The 14239-nt window shown below is 40.0% G+C and overlaps 1 protein-coding gene across 1 annotated transcript in view; it reads left to right on the top strand.

Moving 5' to 3' along the window:
* The first annotated feature begins 200 nt into the window (after nt 1–200).
* The window catches only part of cntn4 (contactin 4), a 140518-nt gene continuing 126479 nt past the window's right edge, over nt 201–14239 (top strand). The window contains exon 1 of the mRNA XM_034868476.1: nt 201–608. The gene's annotated coding sequence lies outside the window, so the exon portion shown is untranslated. The remainder of the gene's footprint in view (nt 609–14239) is intronic.

The raw sequence follows: 14239 nt of genomic DNA, 5'->3' as shown, positions 1-14239 counted from the left end.
GTTCCGCTTGAATGGCCAGAGCAGTGAGGAGGCTGGTCGGGGACACACACACACACACACACACACACACAAGACAGCTCTCGCTTCTCTTTCTCCTCTTCTCTGTCTCTCCGTGTCTTTCTCCGCCGGACGCGCGTGCGCGCGTCCCGCTTCGCTCCAGCACGGTTCGAGGAGTGAGGGGGGGGGGGACGGAAGGAGGGAGAGACACTTGACGCATCGGAGGGAGTGAGCAAAGCAACGCTTCACTTTGCAATATGCAACCTGCGAGGCGCCACGCCGTCAGCTAGTACTTGCTTCTGACACACACATACACACACACACACACACGTAGAGAGAGAAGGAGAGGCTGAGATGGAGATACAATAGTGGAGCCGCACAGAGCAGCACAGCACTGCATAGAACGGCACAGAAAGACACAGCCCGTGAATGCAGCGCTACACAGAAAGAGGAACATTTTCTTTGCGCACAAGTCAGACGGATATTATTTTGGCCGGGAGCGTCGCCGCAAATCGACAGTGATGTCTGTGAGCAGAATTATGTTTAGTGATAGAATACGGATTAATCTGAGGCTGTGAATTCTTCTGGAGACATAACTGCTGTGAGGACAGGTAAGATTGTTATTATTATATTATTTCCCATAGCCTGTGGTAACTTCTCGACCTCTCAACTTAAATCCCCCCCATTCCCAATCCCCAGTCTGCATTCGAACTTTCCACAGATTACATTGAAACCTTGATGCTGTCCCCTGATGGGGGAGGACAGACGCCGCGATATTGCCTTCTCTGAATTTCACCCTCTGCTGATCTCATTTGCCTGTGTCTACTTTGTTGTGGGACTATCATGGTGGAAGCAAAGTAATCTGAGTGTGTGTGTGAGCGTCTCTCCGATCAGTGCAGATGTGTAGTAATCCTCGTGCGTTGACCCTCCCATGAATAATCCCTGCGGATTTTGCTGATTATGTTGCCGGCCTCCACTGCTGACCACCAGCCGTGGCCACGGGAATCCGTCTACTCCTGGACCACGGGATAAACCGGGGGAAAAAACGGAAGATAACTTGAACCCTGACGTTACAACTGGATACATCTTTCAAATTATATATTGCATTTTGGCCGGTAAACCTACCTTTTATTTAGAAGATAATAAAAAGGCTTATTGTCAAATAAGTGGGCTACTTTCAAGAAATTTGCCTTTGGTGGTTGAACATATTGAACATTAATGTGAAGTAAACAATACATACAGACACAAATAGCCTGCATACAAAAACTGTTTAACATAAGCATAAAAAAAGAAGATAAAAAAAAGTCTGAATGCAGTTTACAAGGATTAATTTAACAATTGGAAAATTGAAGTTAGGTTTTGTTTGGGTTGCTTCTAAGTGGAGATCAGAATGAACCAGGCCTTCATGTCACTGTGGCACAGCTCTAATGGGGTTTATCAGTGCATCTGTCAGTCACTGTAGTGGTAGCCTGTGTTGGACCTGGGGTCTGGTGGCCAGCAAATGCCTCATGAGCCTGCTTTAATATGTTTTATATATACCAGCATCTGTGCCGCTTCAGCACAATCAGACGTGCCAACTTCTGCCAAAAGGGCTCGCTAACAATGACAACTGAAAGTGATTCCTGTGGAATTGCTCTGCTTCGGAAACGTAAAGTAAACCTGGCGTGTACAGGCGCGGCACTGTCAGGGAAACTGCGCCAGTGTAATGATAACACCTGTCAGAGCAGTGCTATCATGCTGCAAAGGAGCATCTGATGCTGTATGCTACATATATTGTGCATTCACCATTACTGTAAATCTGTGGCTGACTGGGGAGCAGTTCTGTTAACTCTGTGTGTGTGTGTGTCTGTGTGTGTGTTGTGTGTGTGTGTGTGTTTGTGTGTCTGTGTGTGTGTGAGAGAGACAGTGTGTGTGAGAGAGAGAGAAAGAGCCGTTGCCTTCTAATCTGACTTGGCAAGAGATTAGCTACTTCTAAAAGGTAATAGAGAATAAAGGAGAAAACTTCACCTTAAAAGTGTCTGGGAAGATTATTCCACAGCTCAGTCTTGATTTGTGAAACATGAGCGTTTATAGCTCCCCAAAATCCTGAGACAAGAGTGCTGAGACTCTTGAGATCTAAGCATGAATATTTAAGTTTTTTCTTTTAACGACTGAATTCAAGTCTCAGAGAGTGGAGAGTAGATTTAACTACCACCTTTCCACACGAAGACAAGATACTACAGCACAAAGAAGCTTAATTAATGTTGAATGGGATCTAAGGGCTGCGCCATGCGGCCCACGCTGCCCAGGCTCAGCCTCACAGGAACGCAGCTCTTTAATGGTTGGGTGACGTCCCGGAAGCAAACACGCCTGTCAGAAGTGACGTAGCCGCACAGAAGTGACATTGAAAAAATTCCTGGCATATGTGCTTTTAAGACATGCCGTAAAAAATTTATAGCGTGATTTCTGTGGTAGGCATTGAAAAAATGTGTCATCAGGGTCATTTTTATTTCATGTCTGTCTAGGAAGGCTAGCTCAAGTACTAACAGAGAGGGAGGGATGTGTTCTTTTATGTGAGATTTGATGGACAGCTTTCTACGTCTGTTTCCTTCTTGTCTTACATACAAAACTTATGGACCCGTCTTGTCACAGGATCTCGCAGCCACATTAATCCTGGTAGTCTAGTTTCGCCATCGCTCTGTCAGTTTGAACTGTACAGGTGCAGGCTGGGAGTTGGCAAGGGAGACTTGTTGCATCAGCTTTCTCTTTGCTTCCAGCTGTTTCCTGCCTCTGTGGGCTGGACGTTCCTTACCAATGTGTTATTATCCAGTATAACTATTGTTGAAGCACAACATGACATGACAGCAGTTATTTCCCAACCTGTTGTGCTTGTAAACCCTGACCTCAGAGCAGGTCAACCTAGGGTTTTATTTTTCTAAAACTTGTAATTTTATAAACTTTTAGGGCCGGAAGAGGTAAAAGTGTACTGTAGACTGGGAAGTGTTTGTCATCAGAAAATAAATAGGCAATTATTATGATAATAGTCATTTGAATCGCTTTTTAAGTAATAATTTGCCCGTTCAATTTTTTTTTTTTATAATTTCTTTCAGCACTTCATTTGAGTCTGTCAGTTTTTATCTCTGCGAAACTGTAATGAGCATTTCAACTATTTTCTGACATTTTAAAGACAAAATCATAAACCTATTAACAGAAACTAAACAAGAGATTAATCTAATGGTGTAATAGATGTGACTATAATCTACAATATGAATGAAAAAAACAAGGATTAAAGAAAAGTAAAAACCAATCAGAAAATTTAAATATGTTGCATATATTTTTGCCCTGATCAGGTTACAATCACCTTTTGGAGATAAACACGGCAAAAAGAAGCAAATAAAAAACCAAAAACATGCATGATGTCAGTAGTGACAGCTTTTTTTGCTTCTCTCCGCTGGATTTTCAAAGTATACGGCACTGTGAGATTTTCCACAACACCATAATGGATGAGGAAGCTGCAGACCCCTGATACCACTTTACCGGAGTGCAGTGGGGGTTTATGTATGCCATGCATTACTTGTTTGAGTCTGGCATAATAGAGCTGTTTGATAAGCTGAGCTGAGTGGTGAAGAAATCTTGCCTGTCGAGCAGGAAACTGGAAAAGTACAAGTTTATTCCTTCGCCAAACTCTAAAAAGGTATGATATAATTAGGCTGTAAGCGTCAGCATGTTATTGAGCAGATACATAAAAGATGAAGATTTAGTTTTCACTGCATCAAAGTGACTGTGGCTTATAGAGTCAGCCAGGAAGCAAAAGTAAAAAAAAATAATGCAGAAAACCCACTGTAAAGCTCCTACTTGATACAATTTTGTGAATTTTGGTTTCTTTTTTTATGGGGAACTGCTAACAAAATATGATTACTGCAAAAACAAACACTTTCAAAATGCAGTTTCTCTGAATGAGTTGCCTTCAGTTTGATGTTTTCCTGCCCTGCACAGACTGGAATTCATTGAAACAAATCTTTAATCTACATGCAAAATCTTCCACTCGCTATACTTTACTTCCAAGAGGATGACAGATTGTTGCCTAATTCAAAGGAAGGTCATGAATAAGTGTAATATTCACAAAAATACGTCCCGTCTTCACCATCAAAAGGGGTTTTGAGCGCACCACTGGGAATTGAGAGCCTGACACAACTGTCAGGAATGAGTACACTTAACTATAATATAGCAAAGCTCCTCAGTGTTGTTTACGGAATCCAGTCTCTCTGTTCATTTTTAATATTTAGATTGAAAGACAAAAAGACCCAAGACGGCTCATTGAGACAGCTCCATTTCCTGCTATTTATCTAGTCTCATTGGTTTTGTAAATTCCCTGTTTGTAATCCAATCATATTAGAATAACTTCTTTGCTTTAGCAATGCATTATGATGCTGTGTCACTTCCAAGCCTCTGGTTTCAAGGCACAGCGGCCCTTTGGGGTAAGTCTTCACAGACTGTGTGAGCTTGCAACATTTCCTAATTCAAACATTGTTGCACACTCCCTCTCCTTGGGAATGGCTTTAATTGAGTGCTTAATAAGAGCGACGCCACACAGCAACCAACTTCAGGGGGGGAGCAGAGCGCTGGGAGTACTGCATTATTTAATGCTCTTATATAAGGTCTGCCAACATTGTCTTTCCAAGCAATCTCAGGATGAGACCATAATTCTTTTTGATAACGGCTGACTTGAATGTGCGTTTGTTGTCACTGATGATCCACCAGAGCACGTTTTCGGAGGCATGTACTGTATCGTGCTCCGCTGGGTGTGGCTCTTATGTGAGTGCCATCTTTCTTCCCTCATTTAATACATTGTAAGCAGTCCATCAATTTGTGTTCCCCACTGGGCATTGTTATTTCCTTTGCCTGGATCAAGATTAAAGGACTGAATCGACCATCTGAAGTTGACTCAAAAGAAGGTTGCAAATATACCCTGAACACTGTGATGCTTTCCATTAACATCTGTCAATAAAATGTAAGCAGCTTTTACAAAATACAAGCTTTTTAGAATTGAATTGTTTTTCCTGCTTACAGAAACTAAATGGGTCGTCTTAGACAACATGACTTTTGTGGCATTCTCCTTTAAAAATTGTTTACACTTTTTCTTACATTTCTTTGAAATTCACAGTAGGAAAAGGAAATTGCTTACTAAGGTATGCTGTCATATCAACATAGGGCATAGTGTAAGCTGGAGTACCTAAAGTTGCATGACAAAATAACACTTATCCTTATATGTTGTCCTTGTAATTCTTTTTAAACGTACAAAATATTTGTGCATTACTGTTTTGGGAGCTCTTAGGGGCAAAAAAACTGAAAACAGCTATTGAGTTGCATCATGGAACATGTAGGATCCAGGGATTTTAGAGCTTGATTTAGGACTAAAAGCCAGGATATCTCGTCCTCGTCTCATGCAATACTAAATCGGATTGGAGCACCCTAAATTCCGATTCACCTACAACAGAACATTTTTAAATATATGAAATGATGAATTAACATTAAGGTTAAGTTTGACAAAAGAAAGATTATTAGCTTTTCCTTTTATATTTATTCAGAATGGAGTGTGCTCATCACATAAATTGAACAAACTCTCAAGAATGCAATTCTAATTACAAATAAATAATAAAAAAAATATTCTTCTCAAGAACATACAAACATATAAAGTATATTAATATCACTGGTAAGTCACTACCAGTTATGTTCTAAATTGAGTTATAAAGATGTTACACATGGCTTGAATTGATAAAAAAGAGATTTGTTTCGCAACTTGTTGAAAGCTTTTCACGATCGCACACTGCTTTCAGTTTTCACTCAGTCCTGCATAACACATCTGCAGCTGCCTAATGAAACATATTAGACAGATTCCATGACAAATATTACGTTTAAGCTTGTTATTTTTGTGCAGTCAAGTGTTTCCTCTCAGATCTTCTCCCAGCAGCTGTAGGTCAATATCTTTTCACTCGTGTTTCCGCTGGTTTTACACCTACATCCAAAGTGTCTCTTACATACACGTTTTACCTTCATGTAAGCTATCCAAAGATCAAGTGGCATTTGTGAGTTGTATTATGTTTCACAGACACACACACTCACACACACACACACACACACACACACACCTATGAGCTGCTGAGTGCCACTTGTTTGAAGTGTTTTGCTCAAGGGTACCAGCCTATGGAGAACGTTTAACAACAGCCCAAAGGAACATATTTTGCTCTTACACTACTGTTTTTATGTATATTTTTTTATATTTATATAATGGCTATGAATGCACTGTATGAGGGTACATAATGAGGTGGTTTATTCAGATTCACAAACAATATTAGATTCATTCTTTGATGCAATATATTTTTTATATAGGCATTATGGGTTAGCCGTAGGGAGCTGAGTTCGGACCCGCAGGGTCGTTGGTTCAAGTCCCAGTACAGAATGTGGATTGGTAACTGTAAAGATGCTGGTTCACCTCATGCCAGGTGCTCTTGAGCTAGGCACTGTACCCCCCAACCGCTCAGGGTGCTGGTCCAGCAACAGCAGCCCACTCACTCTGACATCTCTATTTGTGCATGAATAGGTCCTGAGCATATGTGTCCATTTCAGGCCTCTGTGTAGTGATTTCTAAGAAAACAGAGTGTAAATTGTAATTTCCCCACTGGGGATCTATAAATTATAAATTAGATGCTGGTAGGCATGATGGATGTTTTGTAATTAATAAATGATGGTACTGTTTTAGGAAGTGGCATTATCCCTTGTATTTTGTTTCTGGTTAAAGTCTCCTAAAGACATTTTTGTTCAGTATCTAGAGGAGAAGAAGTCCTTGATGAGCTTTTCTATAAAGAAAGAACTTCTTGTTCATGTGAAGTCAATTTGGAGAGAACTGCAGATGATGCAACATGCAGGTATGTCATCTGTTTCTCAGATGAAATAATCAAGCATTCCAGAAAGGTCCTCTTTGTTTAGCAGACCATTGCAGACGTCTGTGGTTCAGATAAATGTGATTTTGTAGTCACTGTATCAAAGTGCAATTAGCTGGTTTATTCATTTCAACCAAGGACAATACGAAAAAAGAAAAACATAATGCCTATGTGGTTGGGCAGTGGAATAGAACACTTCGTTTTGGATCAGGTAGGAAATGCTGATCCATTCAACCTCAAAACTCTGTTACAGTGATTTGTGCCAGACAATCATATAAGTCCATGTTTTCAGAAGGTCAATCAAGTCCACTCTCCCTTGCCTTTACATGGTCATTATGTCATCAGTGCATCCGGAAACCTCAAATATCAGAAATGAAGGGTGTTGTGGCTGTGAGATACAACTGACTACTTCTTTTGCATCAAATTTGGCTTTCTGAAAAACTGATGCATGTCATTCTGTCTGAAATTGTTACAGTATCACCTGACTTTTTGACAAGGCCTGATCTCATTATATGATGCTGAATTACTGGGCTTAATGCAAAATATAATGTAGATTTAGAGTTTTTTTTTGTCATTACAGAAAAGGCAAGGGAGATTTATTTATAAAGCACATTTCAGCGACAACGCAATAAGGCAAGACAAGGCAAAAATGACGATGCGGTGTAATCAACAATTACTTAAAAAGGCAGCATCAAAAAGAAAAGTCTCCAGCCTTGCTTTTAAGGAACTGAGAGTTGCAGCGGACCTGCAAATAATAAACTGAGTGGTCTTTTGTGCTTGCCAGACTAGTTTTGTGCCAGCTGTAAAATAACATGTTCAAATGTTTTCATACAAACTATTTTAAATCGCCATTTCAATTGCGGTTCTGGACCATTTTAAATGGGGGTGGCAGACTGGGCCCACATGTGATTTTAGTGGGCATCAAATACATATTAAGCACAACTGGTACAAACAGTACCACCACCACATACATTTTTGACTTATTTTCAATAAAATTTGTGGGTGATTGTGACTCCATTCAAAAAAGAAAAAGAAAGTGCTGTTTGCATCAGAATAAGATTGACCTACATATTTATGTTGTTGTTTTCAAAAATCCTTGAAAGGCAGCATATTAGTATGCGCTGTCTACAGTGGAACCAAATTCAACTTTTTTTTCTCTTAAAATAAGTTTCTCAGCTAGAGCACCAGTTAAATGTTTTCTTTAGATGAGTTTTCAACATTCGACTGGTTCTTGATACAGTTTGAACAAGTCACTCTCCAATTCAGGATCCACAGTGATGTGGGTAGACATTAGAGAGCTGTGCAGTAGGGCTTTCCCAGTCAACTGCCTCACACTTGGTCAGGAACCCTGGGTCTATTTCATTGATTATATATTTGATAGGAATGGTCTTTATTGATAAAGTTAACCTGGTAATCCGTGAATGATACATTCTACAGTACCTTGTACAGAGAGCATCTCCCAAAAAACAATGTATTGATGTAAGAAACACTCTGAAAGACAGCTCTAACACCATCTAATAAAAATTAATTGATAAAGAAATGGAAAATGAGATAGTTATATCCCCATGAGTGCAAATGTTCTTGCGTTGATTAAATTACGCTACTTTTTATTCATTTATACATCCCCAGTGCATGGGTAAATTACATCTTACACTCGGTTATTAAAATACACAACACACAGGCCTGAAATACACTCTTACGTGCCTAGGCATTTCTCTAGCTACAAGTCCACACCTCGTACTTTGGTCTGTATGGGACTTGAACCGGCAATTCTCCGGTTCCTATCCCAAATCCCTGAGCTACTACCACCGCTATTAACCTGCTTCATACTTTCTATCTGTTAGAGTCTGCTTTGGTCTGCGTCATCATCTGCCCATGTCCGCGTGGGTTTGCGGAACATTATGTGGACAGCCCAAACTGTGGCTAGGCCAAAATGTGTAACCGCACGGACTGTATAGGCAAAGCAAGCACTCCGACTGTGTATGCTCCAAATCCAACTCCCACAATTAATGAGTATAATGACAAATTTTTTCAGCATAAACTCAAAACTGTGGAATGTGGTGGGGGATTCCATGGCTCATTTACCTCAGACCTTTAGGTCCACATGCTGTTAGAATTTAGCTGCAAGGTGAAGCAGCTTCACTTACACTAGACAGAAAACGAGTACTCATCGCCTGTCAATGTTCTTGAAAAAGAAGAATACTGAGACTGTATTGTTATCAACAAGGATTCCCGGCTTTTGGTTTGGTATCCCAGCCCTCACTGCATGTAGCTCAGTGTCTGCAAAGATTTATGCTGCAACAACCACTGTATCTTAGGTTTGGTGATAAAAGCTGAGCTATGAGCTGCTGATTAAGCCCTTATTTTCTACTATGTGCGTCAGCGCTGCGTTCCAGGCACATCTCGACCCCCGTCAGCAAGTCAATACTTGATATTCCACCAGAAGCGTGCGTGAAGCGGCTCTTGATCCCGCTAAAGATCTCCCTCCCCCTCAAGAGATTCATCTTGGAGATGGAAAATCATAGTAAGACATCCCAGATCTTTTTTATAATGACAATGCCAGAAAAATAAAGGCATGGAGTTTAATTGCATGAATGCTTGGAGTGTAAGGTAGATGTAAGCTTTATTAACCCGTGATTGTTCTGTGAAGTGAACTTGTAGAGACAATGCAATCTGCGAGTCGGACAGGCAAGATGCTCTGCTTCTGAGACGCTCCCGGTGTGGTATGGAGCGTCGGGGAGGACGGAACATGACCGGAACACAGTCGGAACTTAGCACAGATGGCCATTGGAGAATCAGGATTACGCTTTGTAAAGGAAAAGGAGTAGTTAGATGGTGCTGAAATTAGTAATATGTTGGTCAATTATCTGAAAAATAATGATCATTCGTTTATTCATCGAATTAAAAATATCAAATATCAAAAATCTAATTAGACTTAAAGGAACAGTGACAGTTATTTCCTTGCCTCCCTATACCGTTATTCCATACCAGTGTAAAATAAGATATTTGAGCTATTTAACTCTGATCACGTTAGATTACTGATTATGAAAATAATAGCTGCAGAACATGACTAATATTTTAGAGATTATACATCTCTCTTTGTTACAGTTCCATTTTTTTCAAATGCAACAACATGTGTTTGTAGAAATATGTTCAATTTCAATTATATTGTCGTGCTCTTGCCTGGTTCCGGAACAAATCAAAGACACACAACACTTTTGTCTTTTTGTGCTATTGCACAGCATGTGAGCATGAATGGCATTCCATTCAAAAGCTTCCCCACTCTGTTGGTGAATGTTAGATTTTAGGATTGACTTGAAATAACTTTCCAATTATTCTGTCTGTGGTGTGATTGTCATCCAACATAAAGCAATCCATACCACATAACACATTAGAGTCCCAAAAGTGGCTGCATCCTCCACCGATTTTAGAAAGCAACTGGAAGATACAGCTCTGTTAAAGCTGAACTGTCCGTTCGATAATTGCTGGTTCTGTTTGGCTTTCTGCCCTGATATCTCTGAACATTGGATGATGGATCTCTTTGGTCCAGTGCAGTACATTAACCAAACATGCTATCTCCTCCCAAGCTAATTTAATTCAAGGTGCAATCCTGCACCTGCTGCACGAAGACATCAGTATCCTCTTGGAACAGGCTTTTGCAATAGATCGATTCTGGACTGTTCTCTGCCTCAACTAATATTTGGTGGCAAACAGTGTATAGATCTTAAGGGGACCAAAACAGGTGATTTCTAATGGTTCAATGGACAGTTAAAACAAACAATCAGTAAATTAGAAATAAAATGATCCATTTCAGTGGTCCAATCTTTATAGCAGTGTCTAATGTTGTTCTACGGATTCCTATCCAGACTCACAGTAGTTTTTTTCAGAATAACATTGCAACTGTTGAATTATTAAAAAAGAGACACTTTACTTAAAAGTATCTACATAAGAGTGACGTGACACAGTCATGAATTCATGACACGGTCATGACACAGTCATGACACATGAACCCTAACCCTAACTTGAATGAAATTACTAAAATAAATGTTATGTCATAAACTTTTATAACTTGTTCATTATGTTTACAACACGTTCATGACAGTGTCATGCCTCTCTTATGTAGATACCTTCAAATATCCTTGACGTTCCACTTCCAGGATTGCTCCGATTGGTTGGTTTAAAGAAATGCCAATAAACAAGAGCATGTTTTTCTCCCATGCCAGAAGGCTATGTGGACTAGCCTGACCCTCCTCCGCAGTGCTGTGGAGGAAGGTCTGACAAACTAAAACTACAATTAACAGTACAGTGAGTAGTAGTCATAGTTAGCAGTGACAATAGTAGCAGTAGTCTTTTATCAACCATAAAAGTAATATTGGTAGCATTAGTTTTAATGGTGTTTAGAAATGTAACGATACAGACTTAACTCACGATTCGATTAACGATTTTAATTTCACGATACAATTTTAGCACTTTTTCTTAAACCACATAAGCTGCTAAAAATTCCTTTATTTATATAAACGGATTTCCTTTTATCAAAAGTGCAATTAACATTGTATTTTTAGCTTAAACAACAATTTATACAATAAAAATCATTTTGCACATCATAATAACTAAACAAATAGGAAACAGCATCGTGATTCATTTTACTCTTTACACATTTCTATTGATTTCCAAAAATTCATTTTTATTGATTCATGATGCATTGTTACATCTCTAATTGTGATTGTAGCAATTACTGGTAGTAATAGTGGTAGTATTGGTAGCAGTAGTAGCAGCATGAGTGTTATTGCAGTAGTTGTATTACTGTTCTTATTTTAATACAGTGGGGAGGAATGCATTCATTCTTTTTTCCTTTTCTTTGAGTTGTATAGTCATTGTACATTCACAACATTATGACTTATTTGTGAGTCTAAGTATAACTACAATTACATAGGGTCAACCTTGTTTTTATTTCCCTTTGCCATCTTTACCTTTGCTTGTTAATTGCCTTGAAATGTGTCTCTGCAAATGAGTAGGAGGAATTTGTGTCATAGCGTAAAATTAGCCAGTACTTTCGTTAACCATGCACAGCTGGATATGCTCTGTGTAGCCAGAACATGTATCAACTTCAATTTCAATGCTGGCGTCAAGTAGGCATGCCTGAATAGATTACAGCAGCAATAGACAAGAGCAAGTTTGTAAGGTCCCTTAGTCGTGTTTTATCTTTAGCTGCCTGGTTGCTTTATCAGGTTGAGTTGAAAAGCAGGGAGGGACTAAAAGCAAAACTCTGATACTGCTAAAACAGACCTTAACAAAAGTAGTATTAGAAAAGTAGTTTCCAACAGCAACTCCAGTTCTATGAGTGTGTGCTTTGCCCTCTAACAGGATTTTTTCACCCTGACGAGGCACACCTACATGGCACACGGATAAAGATTAATGCATTAACTGCATTAAGTGTCACTGCTGTCCAACAAGTCCTCAAACATAAATGTCACAATCAATGCTTTTACATGCAGTTTAAAAAACGATTATATTCGGGTCACGGCAATGCCCCGGTTTCTCAAACGGCAAATAAATACCTTTAGCCGGTTAAAATCTGAGTTTTCATAACCTGGTCAACAGACCTAGAGGAGTCCTTTAGTAACTGGGATATTCGTGCATGTATACACCGTAAAGGTGCTCTAAGCGGTGTTGCGTGATGTAAGTTTTTGTTGACGTTTAAAGTATTTTCAAACAAGACTAGCTTGCCCCTCCCTCCTCCTCATCCCGTCCACTCCCTTCTGTGCTACCGCGCACTAACCCCCCACTCCCGCCCCCAAATCCTTCTTGTCGGTTATTGACAGGAACGCAGGAACACTGTTTGTGTATGCTTTGTGGTGCAGGTGGGCACAGTTTGTTTTTGTTGCCGTTTGTAGACCCTGGGCTGTCTACAGAGACCATGGGCGTTTCTCAATCTGTGTTCTTCTATGGACTTGTGTTGAAGGGCGGGTCTTGGCGTTGCCATAGTAGGATTCGTAATTTGGCTAAACAGATTGTCCAATCAATACTGTCTCTCAGCAAAGAAGTGGAGGGGCCAAGCAGCTCTTTGCAGCCGCTGGCTAACGTTAAAGTTAGCTGGCTAATTCCAACCAACATATCTTTATGCGATACTGGTTGACTTTACAGACAATGAGCTAAACAACTTTGTCAGCCATCTGGCGGAACCACTGTGCTTTCCTACGCTGTTTGTGACTTTGTGAATGAAATTAATTAATTAATAATTAATTGATTAAATTGTTCAACTTTGTAACTTAGAGGACGGCTGGCCGGTTGGCTGGTTAGTTAGATTACTTTAGCTTGTTTGCTCGCTAAAGGTGATTGCCCACCAGACCTGTAAGGTATGAGGGAAACAATAAAAATTGGAAGTCATTGAAAGTTAACAAAGTTTACAGCGCTGAAAAGTGGTCCATGTTCTCATTGCTTTCCAAGCATGGATCATGGGCATGGATGCATTATAAGACCAAGTTGTCCAAGTTGTGGTAATTTGGACAAAGGTCCACTTTAAGAAAAAAAAGCCTTCACAACACCTGTTGTATATTGGCAGAGCTCCGCCTCCTCAGATGGGCGAGAACTGGCATTCACATACCCCGGTTACTGCTGTGTATGTAACGCACCTGTGTCGGTGCTTTTTGTTTAGTTCAAACAACATGAACAATACAAAAAATGTGAGAGGTTTCAATGTGCTTCCTCTTTGGTTGCGGTTTCAATTTGCTGCAAGCTGCCTGGGTAAAGGTAGGATTCAGATTGGTGTCATGATAAAAACAACTAGTAAACAACCCCATGAATGACTGGCCCACCGCCCTGGCTATAAGATTCAGGGATTATTATAGATCCAAGACAAAACTGAAAGAAGTGCGAGACTCGGAGAAAAGGTTGCAATTATTAATCCGTCTGCTACTTCAGCACCATTGACAGCCCCATGGATTTATCAATACACAGTTAGGCTGCTGATGTTTCAGAGTGATTGGCCGTAGATTCTAACTTGCACCAACCTCATTTAAATAAATGATCAATGAGTTAGACTAGACTAAGACATTCAGCTAAACAGGCCATCTGCCCTACATTCTCTCTACTACGGGGTGGAGAGGAAGGGGCATGCAATTTGGTCATTTTGCTAACAAGGAGGATGGCATCCCCCTCAAATTGCCTACTTCTTATAACGATGAAATGCTACCATGATAGCAAACAGGTACATATCCAGCAGACACACCCAATATTCTGATCTCTGTAATTCTCTGTGGGTTATTCACTACGAGCAACTCCTTTCACTTTTCACAAACTCATTTTTGGAATGATTTTTATTT

Source organism: Etheostoma cragini, chromosome 4 (genome assembly GCF_013103735.1).
Source record: "Etheostoma cragini isolate CJK2018 chromosome 4, CSU_Ecrag_1.0, whole genome shotgun sequence".
Taxonomy (NCBI): domain Eukaryota; kingdom Metazoa; phylum Chordata; class Actinopteri; order Perciformes; family Percidae; genus Etheostoma; species Etheostoma cragini.
The sequence above is the reverse complement of the archived record's forward strand: the minus strand, read 5'-3'. Positions and strand labels throughout refer to the sequence as shown.